The sequence below is a fragment of the Narcine bancroftii genome, chromosome 2, assembly GCF_036971445.1.
Source record: "Narcine bancroftii isolate sNarBan1 chromosome 2, sNarBan1.hap1, whole genome shotgun sequence".
NCBI lineage: Eukaryota > Metazoa > Chordata > Chondrichthyes > Torpediniformes > Narcinidae > Narcine > Narcine bancroftii.
Genome location: NC_091470.1, coordinates 341,128,576 through 341,153,036, shown reverse-complemented (window position 1 = coordinate 341,153,036; position 24,461 = coordinate 341,128,576). Strand labels below are relative to the sequence as shown.

The 24,461-nt window shown below is 40.5% G+C and overlaps 2 protein-coding genes across 2 annotated transcripts in view; one reads left to right on the top strand and one right to left on the bottom strand.

Annotated features, from left to right (window-relative positions):
* The window catches only part of tg (thyroglobulin), a 344,749-nt gene that overhangs the window by 79,988 nt on the left and 240,300 nt on the right, over positions 1-24,461 (bottom strand). The gene's annotated exons all lie outside the window — the stretch shown is intronic.
* The window catches only part of LOC138755729 (src-like-adapter), a 49,831-nt gene continuing 46,471 nt past the window's right edge, over positions 21,102-24,461 (top strand). The window contains exon 1 of the mRNA XM_069922224.1: positions 21,102-21,281. The gene's annotated coding sequence lies outside the window, so the exon portion shown is untranslated. The remainder of the gene's footprint in view (positions 21,282-24,461) is intronic.

Here is a 24,461-nt window from a genome sequence, read left to right as displayed (position 1 = left end):
CTTTATCCCTACTCCTATCTTTGTCATTGGTGCCTAGATGGACCATGTCATCTGGCTGCTCAGCCTCCCACCTGAGAATGCTGTGAACTCAAACAGAGTCATCCTTGACCCTTGTGCCTTGGAGACAATATATCATCCAAGAGCCTCAGTCTCATTCACAGAACCTTCTGTTTGCCTAACCAATGAATGCCCAATCACTATAGCTCTCCTCTTCTGAGCTGAAGGGCCAGACTCTGGGCCAGAGATATGACCACCACAACTTTCCCCAGTAGATAGTTTCTCTTCCCATTCTCTTTCTTTCTCTTCTCTCTCTTTCTACCCCCACCAAACCAGTAACCAAATCAATATAGTGATTGCTTAGGTGAATGACCACAGGGGTGCTGTGAACCATCAGCTTATTCCCCATTCTTCTCTTAAGAGTCATCCAGTTATCTGTCTCCAGACTTTTGAGGATGACCGCATCTCTGAAGCTACTGTCTGCCTCAGACTTCCAAATGATCTGAACTCCCCCAGCTCCTGAACTCAATCTGCCAGGATCTGCAGCTGGACGTACTTCTTGCAGGTGTAGTCACCACAGACAATTGTACTGTCCCAAATTTCCCACTACCCTTGCTGAAATTAAAACAGAAAATGCTTGAAATACCTCACAGATCAGTCCCTATCTGTTGGAAGACGAGCAGACTTCAACAGGGATTTTATCTGAATACTGCTCCTGGCAATTAGACTCAGGTGATTTAGGGAGTTGAAAAGATCAGCTGAAAGTTGATTGGGCCATATAGATTAAGTCATCCAAGGAATTCCATGCAATAGTGAGTAGCAACTTTGCAACGAATTAGTTTTTTCCCTACAAGGTCAAAGAAGCCTTCTTAAAAATGCTGCCTAGATTTGAGCACTTTTGTAAGGATGAAAGGTTCCCTGGAGTGAAGATGGCTGAGGATGATTTCATAGAGATTATAGCAGGCATAGACACAGCAGATGAAATATTTTTCCCTGTCGTAGGAGTATCAGAGACCAGAGAGTTGAGGTTTAAGGTGAGAGGAAATGATTTTTTAAAAGGGAATAAGAGGGGAAGTTTATTTTTACATTAGGGTTAGTGAATAATATCTGGAATTTGCTGCCACAAGAGTGCTGGAGTCAAATATAATTATTAGGTTTAAAATACATTTGTACAGGCCCTTACATAGCAAGGCATTAAAGAGAATGGAGTTCATGTTGGGAAATGTTGGTAAATATGGATCAGTGAAAAGGTTGGCATTGATGTGGTGGGTGAAAGCCCTTTTCTGAACTATACAACTCTATAACTTCTGCAAAGCTATCTTTAAAAATTGAAGGGTTGAAGAAGGAAGACAACACCCCTGTCAATGCTGGGGACATTTTACAGTGGTCTAGCCACACTCTATTAATGGGCTCAATTGCATGAAGTCCAGGATCACTCCCACCCCAAGCTCTACCTCTGAATCTGAAACTTTACATAATTTAAGACTGTATGTGTATCCCACAATTAGAAAGATTGTCACGTGCATTTAAAAAAAACAGACACATCTAGTCAACTCCTTTGTGTATTTCAGCACATACTGTCAATTTCATGTCTTCACAATATGGTGCACAGGACATGTTGAAGGCCACACTTGGAGGCATCTGAATTACTGCTCTGCTCCTAGTCACTAGACATCCAGGATTATCCAATGAGTTTGTGTGTGGGTGGGGGGTGTAAGGGGAAAATGGTACAAATGTTTACAAGTATTTTTTGATTTTATTTCTGCAGTTTTGTTTGTTTTCACCAAACTTAATGAAATCTTTTAGAACATTACAGCACAGAAATAGGCCCTTTGGCCCTTCTAGTATATGCTGAACTTTTTTGCCTAGTCCCACTGACCTCCATCCAGTCCATAGCCCTCCATACCTCTCCCATCTATGTACCTGTCCAAATACTTCTTAAATGTTAAAATTGAGCCTGCATTCACCACGTTAGCTGGCAGTTCATTCCACACCCCAACCACACTCTGTGTTAAGATGTTACCTCTAAACATTTTTGCTTTCACTCTTAACCCATGTCCTCTGGTTTGCATCTTGCATACCTCCATGGAAAAAGTCTATCTACATTTACTTTATCTATTCCCCTTATAATTTTAAATACCTCCATCAAATCTCCCCTCATTCTTCTATGCTCCAGGAAATACATTTCAAACCTGTTTAAACTTTCCCTGTAACTCAGTTCCTGAAGTCTGGGCAACATCCTAATTAATCTTCTCTGTAGTCTATCTTATTGATATCTTTCCTGTAGTTGGGTGACCAAAACTGCACATAATACTCCAATTTTGGTCTCACAAATATCTTGTACATCTTTACCATAACATCCCAACTCCTGTACTCTCTACTTTGATTTATGAAGGCCAATATGCCAAAAGCTCTCTTTTTTTTTTGTCCGATCCACCTGTGATGCCACATTCAGGGAATTATGTATCTGTATTCCCAGATCCATTTGATCTACTGCTCTCCTCAGTGCCCTACCATTTACTGTGCATGCCTTTTCTTGGTTTGTCCTTCCAAAATGCAACACCTCATACTTGTCTGCCATTTTTCAGCCCATTTTTCCAGCTGGTCCAGATCCCTCTGCAAGCTTTGAAAACCTTCTTCGCTGTCCACAACCCCTTCGATCTTGGTGTCATTTGCAAATTTGCTGATCCAATTATCATCCAGATCATTGATATAGATAACAAACAAAATTGGTCCCAGACACACCACTAGTTACAGGCCTCCAGTCTGAGAAGTACCACCTACTCTGGTTTCTCCCGTCCAGCCATTGTCATATCCAGTTCACTACTTCACCATGACACCTAGCATCTGCTTTAAGACATAAAGCACTTCTTTCTCTTTAATCTGTATATGTTCCATGACCTCACTCCTTGTATTCCTGACTTCCCACAATGCTATGCCCATTTTCTGAGTGAATACTGATGAAAATAAAATCCATTTAAGATCTCACCATCTCTTTTTGGCTCCATACAAACCTGGCCATTCTGATCTCCAAGGGGACAAATTTTGTCCCTTACTATTCTCTTGCTCTTAATATACCTGAAGAAACCCTTGGGATCTTCCTTCAGATTGTCTGCCAAAGCAACTCATGTCTACTTATAGCTTTCCTGATTTCATCCTTGAGGTTTTTCTTGCATTTTTATACTCCTCAAGTACCTCATTTGCTCTTTGTTGCTTATACCTGCTATACACATCTCTTCTGAATCAGATCCCCAATATCCCTCAAAAACCAAGGTTCCCTACGCCTGCTTACCTTGCCTTTAATCCTGACAGGAACATACAAACTCTCAAAATTTCACCTTTTGAAATCTTTGAAACCTTTGAACCTAAGACTTGTGGTTTTATGCAATCTTGCGTAAAATTTCCAATATTTACCTGCGTATGCATGCTTTTTAATTTATGGCAGTTACATCATTTTTTAATCTTTTGGTTTTCACTATTTATCTTCTAAATTACATTGTCATTTTAAATTGGACTGTTTTGATTACCATGGGAATTTGGAAAAAGTGTGAAGGCCTGCTGAAAGCCAGCTGACAACTTCCCTCTTCTCACAGCCCACTGATTTACAGTCTGACTGGACACACAACTTCATGCTCTTGGGATCCACAGAACCAAATGGAATAGTGTGGCTATGGGACATTCAGAGGGAGAACATGAGGTGGGAGTGATGTTGCGTGATAATGTTTCTGACCTGAAATGTTTATCTCTGGTTCTCTTTCTCCAGATGCTGCTTTGGGTTTCCAGCCTTCTGTTTTTTTGTTGCAACATTGAGTGGGAGGCCAGCTGATGCACTTCCCCTGTAAATTTGTAATTCTTGCAGAATTTTTGCTTTTCTATGTGCACCATTTGTGTAATGCATGAAGCCGTGACAGAGGTGATTCATTGATGCACACAAGTTCTGCAACACCACTCATCACTTTCAGGTGGGAGAGCATCAGTGATATCCTACATATACCAGATTAATTTGGACTTGCAACTTCCAAAAGAAGTTGAACATTATTACTTGAAAGAAAATAAATGCAACCAAGTAACATTCATTTAATAATATCATTAATAAATAACAAAATATTTATGAAATTTGGAAAAGCTTGCAGTGTATGTCTTTTTCCAAAGTTATCACCAATTTGTCAGGATATCAAATAGTGCTAAAGGATGTATAACTCTATACTATACAGTCAGAGGATCTTGGTTTAAAAGCACCACACATTGACACAGCAACATCATCACTTTTGAGCATTTACTGGGTACATTACGTGTAGGTTTTGCAGCCAACATGTAGGAAATGTGGCCAGTTGCAGCTCGGCTCATTTAAAAACCTGATTTTCAAAGCTCGACAATTGAATTCATTTAAATAATTTACAAAAAAAAAGGTAACATGATAGAAGCTGATTCCAGCTATGAAGACCCGAGGCCAATTTAAACCCAATTAACCTAGAATCCCATATGTTTTGGATAAAATCAATTCTGAAAATGTGAGCATGCTTGAAAGGGCAGCATTTATTTCCCATTCTTGGGTAACTTAAGGTCATGCTGAGTTTCTATTTAGTGTGGTTGAAGAATAGGGATCATCTCTACCTTGTTAAGAAAATCTAAGTGTGAATCCTTAAATTATTAAATGATATCAAACATTAAAAAGGAGAAGAAAACAATAATTTTGATTTGAATGGTGAATTTAATGCATTGCCACCTGGCTGTCTGGGGGTTTGCTAACATAGTTCCTTTCACATTTCTAGTTCTCTCCACTTAGAAAATCTGCTAAGAGGAACTACAAAAACTGTACAGTGTGGTACATATGCTCAAATGGAACTGCATCACATGATGTCTTCAAGATTTAATATTGTGGAAATTGCAATGTTGTAGTATGTGATCCAAATATTTGATTCTCAGGAATGCTACGTTGAAATCCCATCACAGTTGATAGCATGTATGGATATGCTGGTAGCAAGGTCAACATTTATTGCCTGATTTTAATTGTCCAAAATGTTTAGTGACGTCCTTTTTCAAATTTCTGTTTAAATTTATTGTTAAAATACTTCCAATGTCAGTTTCAGTATAAATATAATGTGATGTCCTTCCATGCCGGGCAAGTGAAATCCAACTATGCCATAGGCGCTTCGTGGTTAGCAAGAGATTACTTAAGATGGTATGTGAGTGGGGGGAAAAAAGGTGAGAGCCATTGATCTCGGTAGTGAAGATCTTCAGTGTAGAAGGTGCTTGGACCAGAAGCATTGAAATGCCGTGGCAACGCCTTTTATATATCTTGAAAAATTCAATCAAATTGGTCAGATAAGATCTCACTAACATAACCTAACAGTTCTGACTATTTTTGATTAATGCCTGCTTTTCTAGTGTAGATTAATCCTGTTCTTTGAATTTAATTCCACTCACTTTCTGGGCTGTAATTACCTGTTTCTTTTCCTGGCTGCCAGCCAATCACCAGGCACCTTGCCTGTGACCAATGAAATATTTGAAATATCTGCCATTCTCCTTCCTTAGTTCTTTGTGAATCTCATCGGGTCCTGGGGATTTATCCACATTTAAGCCTACAGACACATGACTTACCTTTTAATCATTGAATATTCTAGAATTTTACTATCCCCCTCCCTGAATTCTCCAACGATGGCATCTTTTCTTTAGTGAATACAGTTGAGAAGTATTCATCTAACACCCCTCCTGCATCCTTCGTTCTACACAGGCTGTCATGTTTGTCCCTAATTGCCCTATTCTTCCCCTAGTTATTCTCAGTTTCCATCACATTTCTTTAATCTGGCCCACCCGAGATATTTTATACTCCCCTACACCCTCATAATTTTTTAAAGTATGCCCCTTCCCTTTATTTCCTACACTTCATTTCTCTCTCACAGTTCAGCCATGCCTTGTCAAAGGTGAGAAGCATTGAAGATGAGCTGTGCACTGCAGTATACACTTCAATTTGTTCTTGAGGGTGGAGGAGCAATGCAATTAACATAGGCAATAATGAACAGGCTGTAGATCAATTTTAGTGATTCCACCCCCCCCCCCCCCAACATGCACAAACTTGCATCTGAATGCACAATCTCGAAACTCACCAAGGTTTCAATACCTTGATAGGTTGTTGAGTACAATAATGTTGCCATCCATGGTTTTGATTGTCTGTGCCAAATTTACATCTCACCTTTATCTCAAACAAATATTGCCTGAAGTACTTTTCCAACCTCGCAATTAGACCCACAAATTTCTAGTTTCTGTGTTACTAAGCATTTAATATACCTTAGAGCCAACTTGTGGAAGTAAGATTGCTTTTGTATGTTCTTTCAGCATGGCTTCAATATATGCATGTACCTTCAACCTCAAGAATATTGTTAGCCATAAAACCATTTTAATTCTCTCCACGTAGGACGTAAACTATTCACACACTTTATACACCACTCACAAAGTCAGTTTGTGTTTATGCTCTCATTTCCACTCTTTTATTGCCAAAATCGTATTGCATTACTGAAGATTGCTGTGTTTTGCATTTTCATTCTCAGCTTGTTCCACTTTTATGCAGACTTCCATGTTTGAGTTCTGCTTAAAAATATCAATTGGTTCATTTTTAAGAGCTTCTCTGGTGCTCCACAATGGGAAGCAACTCCCTGGAGTCATAGAATCATCAAGACATGGTCATATAGCATGGAAACAGGCCCTTTGGCCCAACTTGTCAATGCTGACCAAAATGTCCCTCTGACACTTGTCACGTCTGCTTGGATTTGGCCCATATATCTCTCAACCCATCCTGTCCGTGTATCCGTCCAATTATTTTCCTCCTTCATCAGGCCTGTAGAATCTGTGCAAAGTCCAGACACAAGAAACTGAAGATCCTTGAATCAGGAGCTAAAGAAAAGCAAACTGCTGGAGAAACTTGTTGAGTCAGCCAGCGTCTGTGAAGGAGGAAAGATGGTCAATGTTCTGGGTTGAGACACTGCATCAGGACTAAAGGCATTGCATAAGATAAAGTGCACGTATTCAATGTGAAAGCAAGAAGTTGAACCTTTCATGTAGATCAAAGTTAGGAACACAATGAGTCTGATCCTGAATTTCTTTTCAGATTTATTTTTAGGTTTTCTGACCTTCATAAGTGATTGAAATTAGACCTCAATAGAGATCTATTCAAACTAATTCTACATTCTAGCACAAGATCCACAGTCCCTTAAAAAGCCCATTAAAAATAGGTGGTATTTCTTCAGAATCAAAATCAGAATATATTGTCATGAACAAGTAAAAAAAATTGTTTTCTGGTAGCATCACCAGTGCAAAAATTCATATACATCACCTTACAACAATCAATAAAAAAATTGCACAAAAAGACAAAGGAAGGCAGTGTCCTTGGTTCATTGATTATTCAGGAATCTGATGGCAGTGGAGAAGAAGCTGTCCTTGTGCTGTTGAGTGCTCATCTTTAGGCTCCTGTACCTCCTTCCCAATGGTAGCAGAGTGGAGAGGGCACGGCCTGGGTGGTGGGGATCCTTGAGGAGAGAGGCTGCTTTCTAAAGACACCATCTCTTGTAGGTGTCCTTGATGGAGTGAGGTCTGGTACCCATGATGTCGCAGGCTGAGTTAATAACCCTCTGGATTTTTTTCTTGTCCTGAGCATTGGCACCTCCGTGCCAGAGTGTGATGCAACCAGCCAGGATGCTCTTCCTGTTCTATCCCATCAGTCAGAGAGGTCCAGACCTCGACTGACCTTGGAGCGAAAACGTTTTTAGCTTGTATCCTTCGAGCCCTTTAAACAATTACTTTAAATTTCTACTCCTTGGATTTGATCCCTTTGCTTAAGGAAATAATATCCTGTTGCCTTGGGAGATCTGGTAAGATCTATTTACAATAATAGTTGCAGGGTACAGAACTTTAAAAAAGTTGCCCATTCTAATTCTAATAGCAAAGCACACATTATACATGGTGCCTCATGTGATATCATTGCAGTATTCAGACATTTGCATAACATTTCTAAAGAAAAAAGGCAGTCTGTGCAATCTTTTGCAGTACCTACAATTTTCACTCTGGTTCCTGATTTCTATGGCGAGCTAAAGCAGAAGGTAGGAAATACTGTGCAATAAAACTGAGAGAAGAGGTCAGTCTCTATTAATTGTCTTTTGAGATTTTTGAGATCTTACTGTGTCATCATTTGATACAAGACTTTGGGTGCACTTGTACCAATTGTTTATCCTTTCTAAGGAATAAAACACTAATGTCTGCAGACACCCTGGTTGAAGTAAAAACACACTTCTGGACAAACTCAGCAGGTCCAACAGTGTCCTTTATAGAGCAAAGCCTCACACCTTAATGATGGGTTTAAGCCCGAAATATTGGTAATATATCTTTACCTTTGCTCTATAAAGGACAATGTTGGACGTGCCAAGTTTCTCCAGCACTGTGTTTTTAGATTATCCTATTATTTTCAGGATTTGTATAGATATTTTAGCAGTAACTAATCCACCCCTCACACTAGATGGTAGTTTTACAGGAAGCAAATATGATAATGGCTAGCTTAGATAGGCATGTGGATGTAAGGAAAATGCTGGGGTATGGAAGAGAGGTAGGGAAGGATTAGATTGATTGAGGACCAGGTTTATATAACTCAGCAAAACATTATGGGCTAAAGGGATTTTACTGTGCTGTACTGTATCATGTTCTAACTTGCCCAAAGTGTCTTTTAATAAAATAACTTAAAATAAACTTATCAAAAAATTTGGTCAAATTATTAAAATGCTTGTTGGTGCAGCTCATACTCATTACTCCGAAATCTTCCAAATTGTAACAAATGGAATTACGCATCATCGTCTATAAATACTATGATATTGAAACTAGATGTCATATGACATTTTATCTGCAGCCTCCCAAGTTAAAATTGCCATGGGTTAGTTGCATGCGGTTTTAAAATGTTCACTTTTTTCACCTTGAAAAAAATAGCTAACAACATATGTTCAGGAGATTTGCTTTGAGAAAGGTGTCTCTTGAGATTATAAAATCTTTCTTCCTGAGAATATTTATATTATTTAATGGGCATGAGATGACACAGTGTGTTCCTGGCAATGCTTGCTAGGTTTACAGCTAAGAGTAGTTGTTTTTGGCATTCACAATTCATGTGGGAAGTTTAAAGCTGCACAAAATTTCTCTGAAATTCCAAAAAAATGCGTGACATGTGTGGACCTCATAATTTTTGGCTATGTAATACAAAGAAATATTAAGATGGAGCAATGGAGTGATAAGCCATTAAGATACCAGTGAAGATATCTAAAATATCATCTAAGTATTCCAACAACCTTTGAATTCTAAGATGATATATTGTTAAGGAGTGATTATGACACAAGGGAGACTACTTAACTGACCAAGTTCATGCTGGTTTCCTGCAAAACAATCTAATCAGTTCCATTCTCCAACGCTAGCCCTCTATGTGCATTTCCCTCAAATGCCTCTCTAATTTCCTTCAGCAATTATCAAGAAGAGCAGTCTCCTGGGCAGGAGTAGGACCTCAGGTTCCCGGACGGGAGTGGGACTTTGGGCTCATTGGTGTTTCCTCTCCTTCCCTCCCTCCTCTCCCTCTCTCTCTCTCCTCCCCTTCCCACCCCTCCCTCCCTCACCACAGTGGAGCTCCCGACGCCGACTCCAAACTGTCCCCTCGGCCTACTACAGGTACTGCACATGCTCACAGAATCCCTGATTTGCATAGGGGAGGAGTCAGGAGTTGGGACTCGGGCATCAGGATTGGGAGCTCTGGTGACCGGAGAGACAGGAGCCTACAGACTTGCCAGTGAGTGTTCCACCAGCCCGAAAGCCTCCCTGAGGAATCCGCAGCAGTGATGGGTTTGTGTCAGTGATCAGCGGATGGGACGAGTTGGCGATTGGCAGTGGCATTGCAGCTAGCAGTTTTTGATGAGAATTAACATTGCTTTAATCCTTAAAAGGCCTTCACTTATTTTTTTGTTGTTGTTAAACATTGATACAAGTGATTTGCTGTTGCTACTGGTCTGTTTTTTAAAAATGACCAGTTCTCTGAAAAAATCTGATATAGGCCCAGCCCCAACCATTTTGGATAATCAAAGTTGTACTGTATGTTGCTAGGACTTGAGGAGCTGAGTTATTGGAAAAGGGTGAATGAGGGGAAATATGATGCTATATACTGAGGAAACCTGGGACTATGGGCATGAACACTAACACTGTAAGAGCCACATCACACTTGAGAGTGGTGCATACGTGGTGAGACACATCGTATCTATATGTGACCAAGTGGCTGGTTGTGAGTAATGAAATGTGCCGTTAAACTTACAGCTTTTCTAGTGTTTATTAAGACCTGCAATGGTACAACCCAGACACAACATGGTGGCAGTGGTGGGATCGTACAAAACTCACACCATGTAGAACAAAAATGGAATTAAACATGGAGAGAAGGAAACAAAGAAAAAGCATCATTATCTGATGACCAGAGCTAGAGAAGAATATGGCCACAGTAGTAGCAGCAGCATTGCTCCCAGTAATGGACTGGGAAGGCGACGACATCATAGAGGCTTTCAAAGTGTTCAAGCAGAAGTGTAATCTGGTATTCAAAAATTTCCTCAAGGGAACTACGCTAGAGGAAAAGGTTAGTTACATCCTTCTTTGGACGGGGGAACGAGGATGAGACCTGTTTAATAGCTGGGAGATGGCTGAAGAGGAAGAAAATAACCTAGAAAGGATATTTGAAATATTTTTCTCTCATCTGGAACTGTGATCCAACCATAGAATAAAGCGAGATGAGTTCTAGGGATTAAAACAAGAGCATGACGAGTCAGTAGATAATTTCCTCACAAGGCAAAAGTATATTGCTGTGAAATGCAAGTTCAAAGAAATAGAGGAGAGAATAGTAGACCAAATAATTTGGGGAAGGGCTCATCCTGAAGTGCAGAAAGCTCTCATGGGAAAAAGATAGCTTGAAACTAGCAGATGCTGTAGATGCCGCTAGGGCCTTTGAGGCCTCTAGGAGGCAAATGCAATCCCTCTCCATGCAGTCCAAAACGCAGCAGAGTGATGGAAGGATCAATGCGTAAAGTGCACACAGAGAAAGCCGCAAACATCTGAGAACTGTAGGAGATGTGGTAAAATACATCCCTTTGATAATCGCAAGAAATGCCCTGCATATGGTTCAAACTGCAGGATGTCTGGGAAGATCAATCACTGGGAAAAGATATGTAGGTCTGGCATGAAAAGAGAGAAAACAAGAATACAGAAGGAAAGTACACAACATCAAGGGAAGCAACAACAGTGACTCCGACACACTGACGCTCGATATCGAAACAGTACTGCTCCATAAGACATTCAAGAAAGGGAAGGGAGGAAAAAATAAATTGCACACCACAATCCAAATGAAAAGAAACATTGAAACAAACTGACAATATTCAACTTGAAAATAAAGTTGGACACTGGATCACAAAGCAACGTCATCCTGCTCAGATGTTCCCTGAGAACATGGTGAATAGGTGCCCAAAGGAATGCACTCTAGAAGCCGTAAATGTCAAGTTCACAGCCTATGGTGGCTCCGTGATTAAACAACTAGGAAAAGTCCAAATAAAAGGCAGACCTAAAGGAAAGAGCATTATATGCACATTCCTCGTGGTTGACGCTGACGGACCAGCAATTCTAGGTCTGGATAGTTGTCAGGATGATGGCTAATCTCTGTAAACAATGAGATCAGGGAGAAGAAAATGTCCAAGAGGATCAATAGTGATGCCCTCCAATCAAAAACAAGGCCAGGCTCATGGACGTGTTCCCTGAATGCTTTGATGACACAATCGGGTGCTTTAGAAATTTCAAACACCACATAACCATAGACTCAGAATGCAAACCAGTAATCCATGCTCCACAGAAGGTGCCAATAGAGCTGAAACAAAGGATAGAGCAAGAGTTCAAAGAAATGGAAGAAAAACAAGTGACAGTGAAAGTTGTAGAGCCAACTGATTGGCTGAATTCCATTGTAATAAGAGAAAAACCGAATGGCCACCTGAGCATATGTCTGGATCCCAAAGACTTAACCAAGCAATCAAAAGAGATCACTATCCAACATCAACTCTGGAAGATATCACTTCTGAACTAGTGGGATACAAAATCTTTAGCAAGCTAGATGCAAAGAATGGATATTGGAAGATGAAGCTGGATGAAGAATCGTCACTCCACACAACGTTCAATACTCCATTTGGCCGGTACAAGTTCCTGTGACTACCTTTTGGCCTAGAGGTGAGCCAAGGCATCTTCCAGCAAAAGATGGATGAGACTTACAGGGGCATGCAAGGGTGCTGTTGGCATCGCAGATGACATCCAGGTCTTTGGAGGAGACGGGAAAACCCATAATCCTCACCTATATGAAGCCATGGAGAGGACACGAGGGGCCAGCATCAAACTCAGTGCAGATAAATGCATCATTAAGGAGGAGTGCCAATTCTTTGAAATGGTGTACACATTTGAAGGGGTCAGGCCAAACCCAGAGAAGATAACAGCCATTACTGAAATGGAACACCCAAAGGACATAAAGGAACTAAGAAGCTTCCTTGGCCTGGTCCAATACATGAGTTCCTTCACCTACACATGTCAGATCACACAGCCAACCTCAGAGAGCTGCTGAAAGAGGATGTGGAATTTCAGTGGTCACCATCGCATCAATGACATTTCGACAAGCTTAAGGAAGTGGTCTGCAGAGAAGTAGAACTGAGCTCTTACAACAGAAAAAAAGCTGACATATTACAAGTGGATGCTTCCATCAAAGGCCTTGGGGAAGCATTGGTGAAGGAAGGAAAACTGATAGCCTTTGCCTTGAAACCCCTGACAACAGCAGAGACCCATTATGCCAATATCGAAAGGGAGCTGTTGGCAATCATATCTGGATGCAAAAAAATTCCACAATTCCTCTGAGGGAGACAGTTTGTGGTAGAGAGTGATCATCGCCTGCTAGAACACATCCAGAAAAAGAACCTCAGCAAGGCACCAGCCTGATTACAGAGGCTACTCCTCAGGCTCCAATTTAGGACTTCAACTTGAAGTACAGGCCAGGAAGGAAATGGTACTTGCTAATGCCTTGTTATGTCTTTCCCCAAATGAAAAATATGAAATGAAAGACAAGGAGATCAAGGAACATCACCTCGCCATTGTGAGCAGTAACAAACTAAACCTGATTAAAGAAGAAACAGTAAAGGATGAAGTGCTGCAGCTGCTTTCCCAACAGGTGATACAGGGATGGCGAGAGAGGATAAAACAGGTGCAGCCTGCAATACCACAGTATTGGTCCATCAGGGATGACAATTCCCTGGAGAACAATGTACTGCTGGCAGGGTCTCAGCTGATAATACCAGACACAATCCAAAAAGAAATTCGACAGAACATACCCCAAGGCCACATGGGAATGGAGAAATCCAAACTTAGAGCAAAGTCAGCAGTTTACTGGCTAGGCATGTATAAGGACATCAAAAAATGGTGGCTACATGTCCAGCAGACCAGAAATACAAAAATACACAACAAAAGGAAGAGATGATTCTGCTGAAGTACCTGCCAGGCCATGGCGCACTGTGGGAGCAGACCTATTCACAGAAAACCAAGAATGTTATCTCATTGTGTCCTGCTACTACTCCAAATTCTCCTTCATCAGGGAAGTGAAGGACTTGAGAACACCAACTATCACTGCTGGAGTACAAGAGCTCTTCACAGAACAGGGGCTACCCGAACAAGTGATATGTGACAATGGGACCCAATTTACATCACGTGAATTCAGAGAAATAGCTGCAGAATATGGGTTCCCCATCACTACATCATCACCATATTACCCCAAGGGTCATAGATTCATTGAGGGGCATGTACAGATAATTAAATGCACTCTCACTAAGTGTCGAGAGACAAAGGAAGACCCTTATCTTGCAACACTCTTGAGGGCTGACATGTAGTCCCCAGCAGAGCTTCTGAATGGCAGAAAGTACAAGTACAAGACAACCCTGCCAAGCAAAATCTGTCCACCGGACAACCAAGAGGAAATAAGAAAAAAGTTGACTATCATACAAGAGGGAACATTATAATAAACTTGAACATTACCAGAACTCTTCACAGGGCAGCATGTACATGTTCAAGACCCAGTGATAAAAACCTGGAGTCCAGCAAAGATTGTTAGAGAAGCCCAACACCAGATCTGACACAAAAAGCACCAAAGGCATCAGAAGCTTCTGTAATTCCAACAACTTGGGATGGAATGCGGGGTGAAACCCCAACCAACAACACTGCGACTGCACAGCAGGAGAACCACAGAACCAAACAGTTGCAACAAGGTCTACGAGGTGGAGAAGCAACATCCTACCACCACTGTGATTCTGTTGAAAAGAATATAGAACTCCAAATGTGTAAATCAAATAGTCAATTCTTAATTGCAATTGCAGATAAAGAAGTAGTAACGATTTATTTTTAAGAAATTTTAAATTTTAATAATTTTCTTTTAAGAAGATGGGATGTTATATACTGAGGAAACCTGGAATTATTTTATGCTAGAGCATGAACACCAACATTGTAAGAGCCACATCACACTTGAGAGTGGTGCATTTGCGGTGAGGCACATTGTATTTATACGTGACCCAGTATTTCGATGTGAGTAAAGAAATGTGCTGTTAAACTTATAAGCCTTTTTAATGTTTATTAAGACCTTCGATGGTACAACACGGACACACAAGTATACTAAATTATAAGAGGCATTGATAGGATACATGCAAGCAGGCCTTTTTCATTGAGCTTGGGCGAGTCAACAATGAATGGACATGGGTTTATGGGTGGGTACATTTCCGTCTTCCTGCCCTTTTCCCCAAGTTTTAATTCCCTACTCATCAAAAATCTAACTGTGTCTTGAATACATTCAATGAGACTGCCTCTACTACTTCTTGGGGCAGAGAATTCTACTGATTCACTAATATGAGTGAAAATCAATTCCTCCTTATCTCCATCTTATCTCCTCCAAATCTTGAGGCTATGCTTGCTTGTTCTAGAATCAATGCTTCCAGATGCCTCAACAGGCTGGGAGCAGAAACATTAGATAATAACATACAAAAAAGTGCTAAAAGAATGAAAAACTAAGTGCCAACTACTTGCTGCGATCTTTGTACTGGAGTAGTTACATAAGAAAGAGGAGCAGGAGTTGGCCATCCAGCCCATCGAGCCTGCTTGGCCATTCAATAAGATCATGGCTGATCTGATCATTGACTCAACTCCACCTACCTGCCTTGTCGCCATAATCCCTTAATCCCTTTTTTATGTAAATAATCTATCTGAACCTTAAACCTGTTTAATGAAGTAGCCTCAACTACTTCTCTGAGTAGAGAATTCCACAGATACACTACTATTCTGGGAAAAACAGTTTTTCCTCATCTCCATCCTGAATCTACTCCCCTGAATCTTGAGGTTGTGTCCCCTAGTTCTGGTCTCACCTACCAGTGATAACAAATTTCCTGCCTCTACCTTATCTATCCCTTTCATAATTTTATATGTTTCTATAAGATCTCCTCTCATTCTTCTGAATTCGAGTGAGTATAATCCTAGGTGATTTAATCTCTCCTCTTATGTCAACCCCCTCATCTCTGGGATCAACCTGGTGAACCTCCTCTGGATTGCCTCCAAGGCCAGTATATCCTTTCTTGAGTAATGAGACAAAAACTGCACACAGTACTCCTGGTGTGGCCTCACCAGTACAGTGTACAGTTACAGCATGACCTCCCTTGCTCTTGAATTAAATTCATCTAGCAATGAAGGCCAATATTCCATTGGCCTTCTTAATAACCTGTTGTACCTGCAGCCCAACTTTTTGTGATTCATACACAAGCACTCCCAAGTCCTTCTGCACAACACGATGCTGCAGTTTTCCACTATTTAAATAATAATCTGCTCTTCTGTTTTTCCTATCAGAGTGGATGACCTCACATTTAGAAACATTGTACTCCATCTACCGGACCTTTTCCCACTAACTTAACTAAACTCTATCCTTCTGCAGCCTCTCCACATCCTCTGCACAATTTACTTTTCCACTCAATTTAGTATCATCCACAAACTTGGCTGCACCACACTCTGTCCCCTCTTCCAGATCATCAATGTAATTGGTGAACAGCTGTGAGCCCAGCACCGACCCCTGTGGCCCCCCCACTTACCACTGTCTGCCAATCAGAAAAACACCCATCTATCCTGACTCTGTTCTGTCAGTTAACCAATCCTCAAGCCATGCCAATATACTTCCCACAACTCCATTCATCTTTATCTTATTGATAAGTCTCTTGTGCGGCACCTTATCAAATGCCTTCTGGAAATCCAAACATCAAGCTGTTCCCCTCGATCTACCACATCCATAATATTCTCAAAGAACTCCAGCAAGTTTGTCAAACAAGACCTGCCCTTTCTGAATCTATGCTGTGTCTGCCTGATGGAACCCTTTTGTTCTAAATGCCTCGCTATTTCATCCTTAATGACACCTTCAAGCATTTTCACGACTACGGATGTTAAGCTAACTGGCTAATAACCATATAATCATAAAACCATTTACGGAGCGGAAACAGGCCATGCCGGCCTTTCAAATCTGCACCAGTTCACTAGAACAACTCCACTAGCTCAAACCTCCCGTTCTCCACCAATAACTCTCCAATCCCCTCACCTCCATGTACACATCCAACCTTCACTTAAATGACAGAAGGGACCCTGACGCAACTATCTCATTCGGAAGTTCATTCCATTCTGCCACCACTCGCTGAGTGAAAAAGCCACCTCTAATATTTCTCCTAAAGTGCTGCCCCCTTACCCTTAACTCATGGCCTCTTGTTCCAACTTCCCCTGCAACACCTCACACTTGTCTACATTGAATTCCATCTGCCATCTTTCAGCCCTCTTCCAAACAAACCAAATCCTTCTGTAATCCAAGAAGATCCACTTCACTATTTTCGTATCATCCGCATATTTGCTTACCCAGTTAATCATACCCTCCTCTAAATCATTAATATAAATGATAAACAACAAGGGACCCAGCACCGATCCCTGAGGCACCCCACTTGTCACAGGCTTCCAACCTGACATACAGTTGACCTCCATGACTCTCTGCTGTCTATCTCCCAGCCACTTCTGAACCTATGTCACAATCTCTCTACTAATTCCTAGTGACTGAACCTTCCTTTTTAACCTTCCATGCAGAACCTTATCAAAAGCCTTACTAAAATACAAATAAATCACATTCACTGCTCTACCTCCATCCACCTTTTTTGTCACTTCCTCAAAAAACTCAACAAGATTCGTGAAACATGACTTTCCTTTTACAAACCCATGCTGGGTGCCCCTAATCAATCCCTGCCTACCCAGATATGCATATATACTATCTCGAAGAATACCCTCCATAACCTTTCCCCATCACCGAAGTCAAACTTACTGGCTGATAGTTACTTGGCCTACGCCTACTGACTTTTTTTGAACAATGGAACAACATTTGCAACTCTCCAATCCTGTGGTACCACCCCCTCCTCTAGTGATCTTTGAAAAATCACTGTCAGTGCCCCCGCTATTTGTTCCCTGTCCTCCCTTAAAGTCCTTGGAAAAATCCCATCAGGACCAGAAAACATCCACCTTAATTGACCCTAGAAGCTCCAAAACTCTCACTTTACTAATCCCTATCCTTTCCATAACTAAGCCCTTTGGCTCTCTTATCTCATATAGCCCGATGTCCCTTTCCATCGTGAATATAGATGAGAAAAAATTGTTCAATATTTCTCCAATCTCATATAGTTCCTGACATAGTTCACCGGTCCCATCATCCAGTCGACCTATTCTATCCTTAACCCTCCTTTTACTGTTCACATATCTGTAAAAACCCTTAGGATTCACCTTCCCCTTATTAGCTATGGACACCTCATACCTTCTTTTTGCCTTTCTAATTTCCTTCTTAAGGTTCTTCCTGAAATCTAAGTAATGACCATACATCTCCTCAATCCCTAAATGTTACTAAATGTGAGGTCATCCACTTTGGTAGGAAAGTAGAATAGTTACCTATCTTCTGCCTACATCCCTTTTTAAAAAGTTGCATGAGATTTGCTGTCTTCCAATCTGCTTGGACTTGCCCAGAATCCAGAGAATTTTGGTAAATGACTACCAACACATCAACTATAATTCCCATAATTTCCTTCAGGACCAGGGGATTTCTCTAATTTCAGTCCCATTAGCTTGCTCATCACTATCTCTTTTGTAACAATTATTTTATCGAACAACTGAAGGTCAGTAACTTCCTGAAAATTGGGAAAGAAAAGCCATTGATTTTTGCTATTTCGTCACCAATGAAATTTACGAACTTAAAATTACACCTACAAATGTCATGAACATGGATGAAGACCCAATGGCCTTTGACATCCCCACCTCAAGAATCATGGCTGCTTCTGGAACAAAACTGTGGCCATAACCACCACCAGACATGAAAGGTCATGCTTTACTGTAGTCCTTGGCTGCACTGTAAGTGGCGCTGAATTGAAACCAATGATCACACTTTTTGTACACTTATTTAATTGCTGCAAAACCCCAAATTTCATGTGTTCATGACAATAAATTCTGATTTAAATGAGTAACATTGCTGTGAGAAAAACTGCCAAATATTGTGATTGTTCACTGTAGCAAGAAAGGTTGGATGGACTCCAATGTTATGAAACTGTGGGTGGAAAGGTGTTACAGGGCAAGACCAGACTGTTTTTCTCAAAGAAATCATTACTCACATTTGATTCCATGACAGCCCACATAGAGAATTCAACACAAAAGACAATAAAATCTGTTGGTGCCCACGTCTCAGTAATTCCAGGTTGGGCTGACATGTAAACTGCAGCCACTCGATATTTCCATTAATTCTTCATTCAAGACACTCATCAGATCAGAATGGGAGGAATGGATGCAGAACAGCATTCATGAGTTCACCCCATCTGGATGCTTGAAAAGAGCAACCTTTTCTGAAGTTTGCCAATGGGTTTCCAGAACATGAGATAACACCGGAAAGTACAGGCAGTGGATTCAGAAAAGCCGGCATAGTCTACACTTGTGATGGGAATTCCACCACTGATGATGAAAGCAGTGACATGTCAGTGCCAAATACAGTAATGGTAGAACAGTTGCAGGCTATCCTAACATAATTTAATGAAGAGGGTGAACAATTAGACTTTGAAGGATTCAAAGGGGTTACTGATGACAATGAAGAAGACGAATAAACAACATTATTTTACTTGCTATATTTTTGTGACTTTAACATGTTGTTCAGCATTTTTATTTGTTATGAGCAACTCTAAACCATCTGGTTTGATCTTGGAGGTGGAGTAAGGTCTACAAACTATAATCAGGCCCACAAGGAGTTTGCGGAGGAGCTAGTGGAGTTGTTCAAGTGAACCGGTACGGACTTGAAGAGCCGACATGGCCTGTTTCCGTGCTGTAAACGGTTATATGGTTATTTATGATGTTATATATTTTTTTTCTAATCAAGCGATTAAAAATAAATTTAATTTAGAACCATTTGCTGCTCAAATAAGTTCAATTTTATATTCAATATGTAAAATAAAAATTCTACTATAGCATGCATTCACATATAACGTGTGGTGGGTTATGTCTTCTTTGGCTTGGCTTCGCGGACGAAGATTTATGGAGGGGGTAAAAAGTCCACGTCAGCTGCAGGCTCGTTTGTGGCTGGGTTATGTAAAAAACACATATAGCACGCACGTTATATGTGTAAAAATACAGTAGTGAACTGCTGTTTTGAACTATCACAAAACGCCTGGTGAAGGTATTGCCACAGTGCCTTCGATAGGGAGTTTCAGGATATGGACCTGGTGACAGTGAAGGATGAGTGACACATTTCTTGAGTTAGAGTGGGGCATGACTTGGATAGAAGTCTGCAGGTGATGGTGTTCCCATTGCCTGCTGCTTCATCTTTCTGGCAGTAAAGGTTGTGATTCCTTGTCTGCTCAAGATTCCAGTATCTGCATAACTTTTGTGTTTTTCTGCTTTCCATTTGTCTTCTGTCTTGAAAAGAAGGGTACAATATACTTGGGTAAGAGTTGTTTCTTCACAATAAATTCTGACTAGCGTTGCAACAAGGTTTGAGATGGAAAATTCTAGTAGGAAGTTGTTGAGACAAATGGCTCTGCAAAATGTTTCATAAAAAGACTACCCCTGCTAATAGTGTAGGAAATTGTTGACTGATTCCATAACTAAAGCAACTGAATTTATTGCACCAGTTTGCCTGTGGCTTAGCTGTTGCCATTTTTTTTTCCTGGTTTTAATTTTGACTGGTGAAGTAGCTGCTACTCAGTTTGTGCATCTTTGAGCACTCTTCTTCTGTATGTTATTAACTGATGCTTCTGTTTTTTGTGGGTACATTAATTAAGCACATTATTAAGTGCGTCAGGGAGAATGCTTGGAATTGTGACATTCTGGGATCGTCTTTATATACTTGAGAGGATGGAGGCACTTCAATTTAGTGAACTCTCTGCAGTGATCTCCCAGATTTTTGGGAATATATAGGATTCAGTTACATGCAAAGCTTCTCTTGTCTGAGGTCAATAGAAATGTTAATTCTACCTCAATAATTCAGAAAACATAAACAGAAATGCTGAAGGAACTCAGCCCGACAACAATTATCTGTCAATATTTTGGGCCAAGAGCCCTTTTTCAGAACAGGACTACATCTCTGGTAAAATACAAGAGATGTAGCATATAATTATTGAAACAATCTGTGATGCGCAGAACAGAACTCAAAGAAAAATCTAAAGAACTGCTCATCATAGCAAACCTATTTTAATTGTTTGCACAAAGAAGTAACAAGATGTATCTGCAGACATGGTCTGATGCCAAGACACTTGCAGTGATACATACAAATGAAGTCAAATGCTCAGAGGCTTGCTTTTTAGAGAAGTACGCAAACTCAGAAAGGTGTCGAACTGAAAATAAAATCAGGAAAAGGAACAAACGTACCAAGTGCTTCTGTTATCTATAACAGGAAACATGCGGGAAACAAAATAACCACCAACCAATCTGACATCACAACGTCAAATAACAAGAACCATTGCTCAGTCAGCAGCACGAGCTATTGTTGAATATTCTGCCAGCCAAAGAAAACTCACATCAAGTATCTTGTCCAGCGTTTGATTTTACTTTAGCTACAAAGCTACCGGGATAATGAGTATTCCTTTGAAAAACAGTCAAACACCTGGCATGTCATAAGAAGACAGATTACTGGAAAGGTCAGTATATTTTTTTGCCAAAAAGATGCATAAAAAATGTGAAATTGCATGTAAAAATATCAGTTTTATTTTCATATAGTAAACAGGACGGGTCTATTTTTACAGTTGTTTTGCTTTAATTAACTTTGCATCTCTCCTGGATCTCACTCCTCCCTGATTCTGCAACTTCCTCCAGCCAGCAGGCCTTTTGGTTGTTTTGCTTCTCTCCAGTCCAATTTCAGTCTCAAGCTCGAGTTTTGTAACTCTCTCCCTCAACATCTTTACCTTTCCATCTTTCAAGATGGTCTTCAAATTCGACACTTTTATCAAAGAATGACACCTCATTCTGCAGCTTCTTTTATTGGTAATCTTTCCATTCATTGCCTAAAGATTATAATTTTTTTTGTATGTGATTGATTCTCTTCCTTTTTCTGAAGATGCAACTTCTGTTGGGGCCCAGCTTTGTGGCTATTAGCTGCATACCCTGTAACATCAACCGGCAAGCGCAATCAGCAATATCAAAAAATTATTTTCAAGCAGGTATTAAATGGGATTAAGTTGTGAAGTACTAGGAATACTACTAAACAACAATCCCAGGGAAACACAAAAGTCTGCAGATTGTATTAAAAAGACACCAAAATGATGGAGGAGATCAACCGGTCTTTTCAGAATGTATATGAGATAAAGATATATTGCCAACGTTTTAGATCTGAGCTCTTCTTCAAGGAAGAAGCAGGAAATCTCAGAAAGTCTCAGAATTCAGACAATGCTGGCTAGGGGACAAATCCACACCAACAAAATGTTAAGGGGCAAGGTAAGAATTTATCATGTTTGTGCAAAAGGAGATGGAATGGAGAGACAATAGGGAAAGGCGATCGGGGAAGAAGGGAGGGTGAGGGGTTTAACGAAAGCGTATCCAACAGATCCTTTGCCAAATCTGCCACCTACTATGTGATCCCAGCATTAGACACATATTCCCCTCTCCTTCCCTCTCTGCCTTCCACAGGGACGGCTCCCTCCGTGACTCTCTTGTCCACTTTCCCGTTCCCACCAATCGTCCCCTCGGGACCTACTCCTCTGACTGCAGGAGATGCTCCACTTGTACCCACACCATTTGCCTCACCACCATTTGGGGCCTCAAACAGTTCTTCCAAGTGAAGCAACATTTCACTTGTGAAGCTGAAGGGGTCATCTACTGAATCTGGGGGTCCCGATGTGTGGTCTCCTCTACATTGGATGCAGACTGGGAGATCACTTTGTGGAGCTCCTTGCCCCTCTACATTGCAATAGCATGGATCTCCCAGTGGCCACCCATTTCAATTCTCCATCCCATTCCCTTGCTGACATGTCTGTCCATGGTCTCATGTACTGCCAGACAAGTTGGACACCCTCCAATCACATGGCATTAATATCGGCTTTCATTAAAGTCCCACCCCTTCTTCCCCTGTTGCCTTTCTCTATCTCTGTCTCTCCATTCTGTCTCCTTTTGCACAAACATGATAAGTTCTTACTTTATCCCTTAGCATATCCAATTAACACCTTTTGTTGGTCTGGATTCTGGCCCCAGCTGGCATTGCATGAATTCTGAGATTCACTTCTTCTGTCTTATCCCTTGAAGAAAGGGCTCAGGTCCAAAACATTTTTGTCTCCTATGGACACTGAAAAGACCGGCTCAGTTCCTCCAGCATTTCGGTGTTTTTAAACAACAACCCAAACAGGTGCAGGAACTCACAATTCCTATTTCATAAAATGATCGCACCTTCCAGCTTCCCAATTAAACAATACCTTACTTTTAAAATTCTCACCTTTGCTTTCAAATTGGTTCATGGCTTATCTCCTTTCTCTAAGCCCCTACAACCATCTGAGATAACTTTGCTTCTCTATTTTTTGAGTATCCTCATTTTAATCTCTCTACCAATGATGACCTTACTTTCAGTTATGAAGGTTTCAGCTTTCAAATTCTCTCTGTAAATATTTCCACCTTTTATAACTCTTGATTTTCCTTTTAAGACAAGACTTGCGCCTGATTCTTAGAACATCCTTTTGTCCATTTTTCCAAATATGAGCAGACGCGTCATGGTATTCAAATCTGTCTCACAATATTCCAGTGATGACCCCTGGATTACTGTACAATGTAAAATTAGTGTTATTTTGTTGAGACAAAAAAAAGTGGCGTGGTGGATATGATTAGCATATTGGTCTTGTTCCCTTGCTAATATATAATGGGTGAATTCATTTGTTTTATACTGTCCTGAACTTTTTCAGCATTAGTTCAGTCTGATAGCATTGGAGCAATTTTCAAAGTTGCATCTTGATAAGAGCTTTAATTTGGTGGTACGGATGGCAAAGCGGTTAGCGCAAAATCTTTACAGCCCCAGCGATCAGGACCGCAATTGGGTTCTAATCCCACGCTGTCTAGAAGGAATTTGTAAGTTCTCCCCATGTAGGTTTTCACCGGGGGCGCTGGTTTGCTCCCACCATTCAAAGCATACTGGGGTGTAAATTGGGTGGCATGAGCTTGTGGGATGAAATGGCCTGTTACCATGTTGTATGTCTCAATTTAAAAAAAAATTATGAACATTTTCTGTATATATACAGATATTTTAAAGGCTCTTTGATTAGGCACTTAGATGGAAGGCTTTGGGCTGTGAAGGAGAGAAGGGTTAGATTGATGGAGACTAGGTTTATATAGGTAGGCGAAGAGCTGGTACTGTTCAATGTTCTAAATGGCTATTTTTATAGTTTTTTTTCCCTCAAGGAAGAAGAACATTTCATGTTTTAATGAAAAGCCATTGAGCTGAAACATTTACCTTTTTTACCTCTCCACAGAAACTGTCTGGCTTGCAGAACATTTCCAACATTTTCTATTTTTATTTCAGATTTCCAGCATTTTGCTTTTCTAATGAAGTACATTCATGAGCGCTGAAATTACTTTGTAACCTTTGCAACAATTTTTTGTCAATGCACCTATGTAAAATTGTTAATTTTACCCAATTGTGAATCTGTTTATAATCCAAAATCCTGCCAAATACTATTAATAATAAAAAGGATTTTAATTCAATGTACACTTAAAATGTAATTTTTGATCTGCCTGAATCTGTTTATTTACCATTTTCCCACATTGGAACCATCAGACAAGATTTTTTAAAACTGTAAATAAATGCTGCAAATTACATTTGAAAATTAATGTGCAAAGAAGCT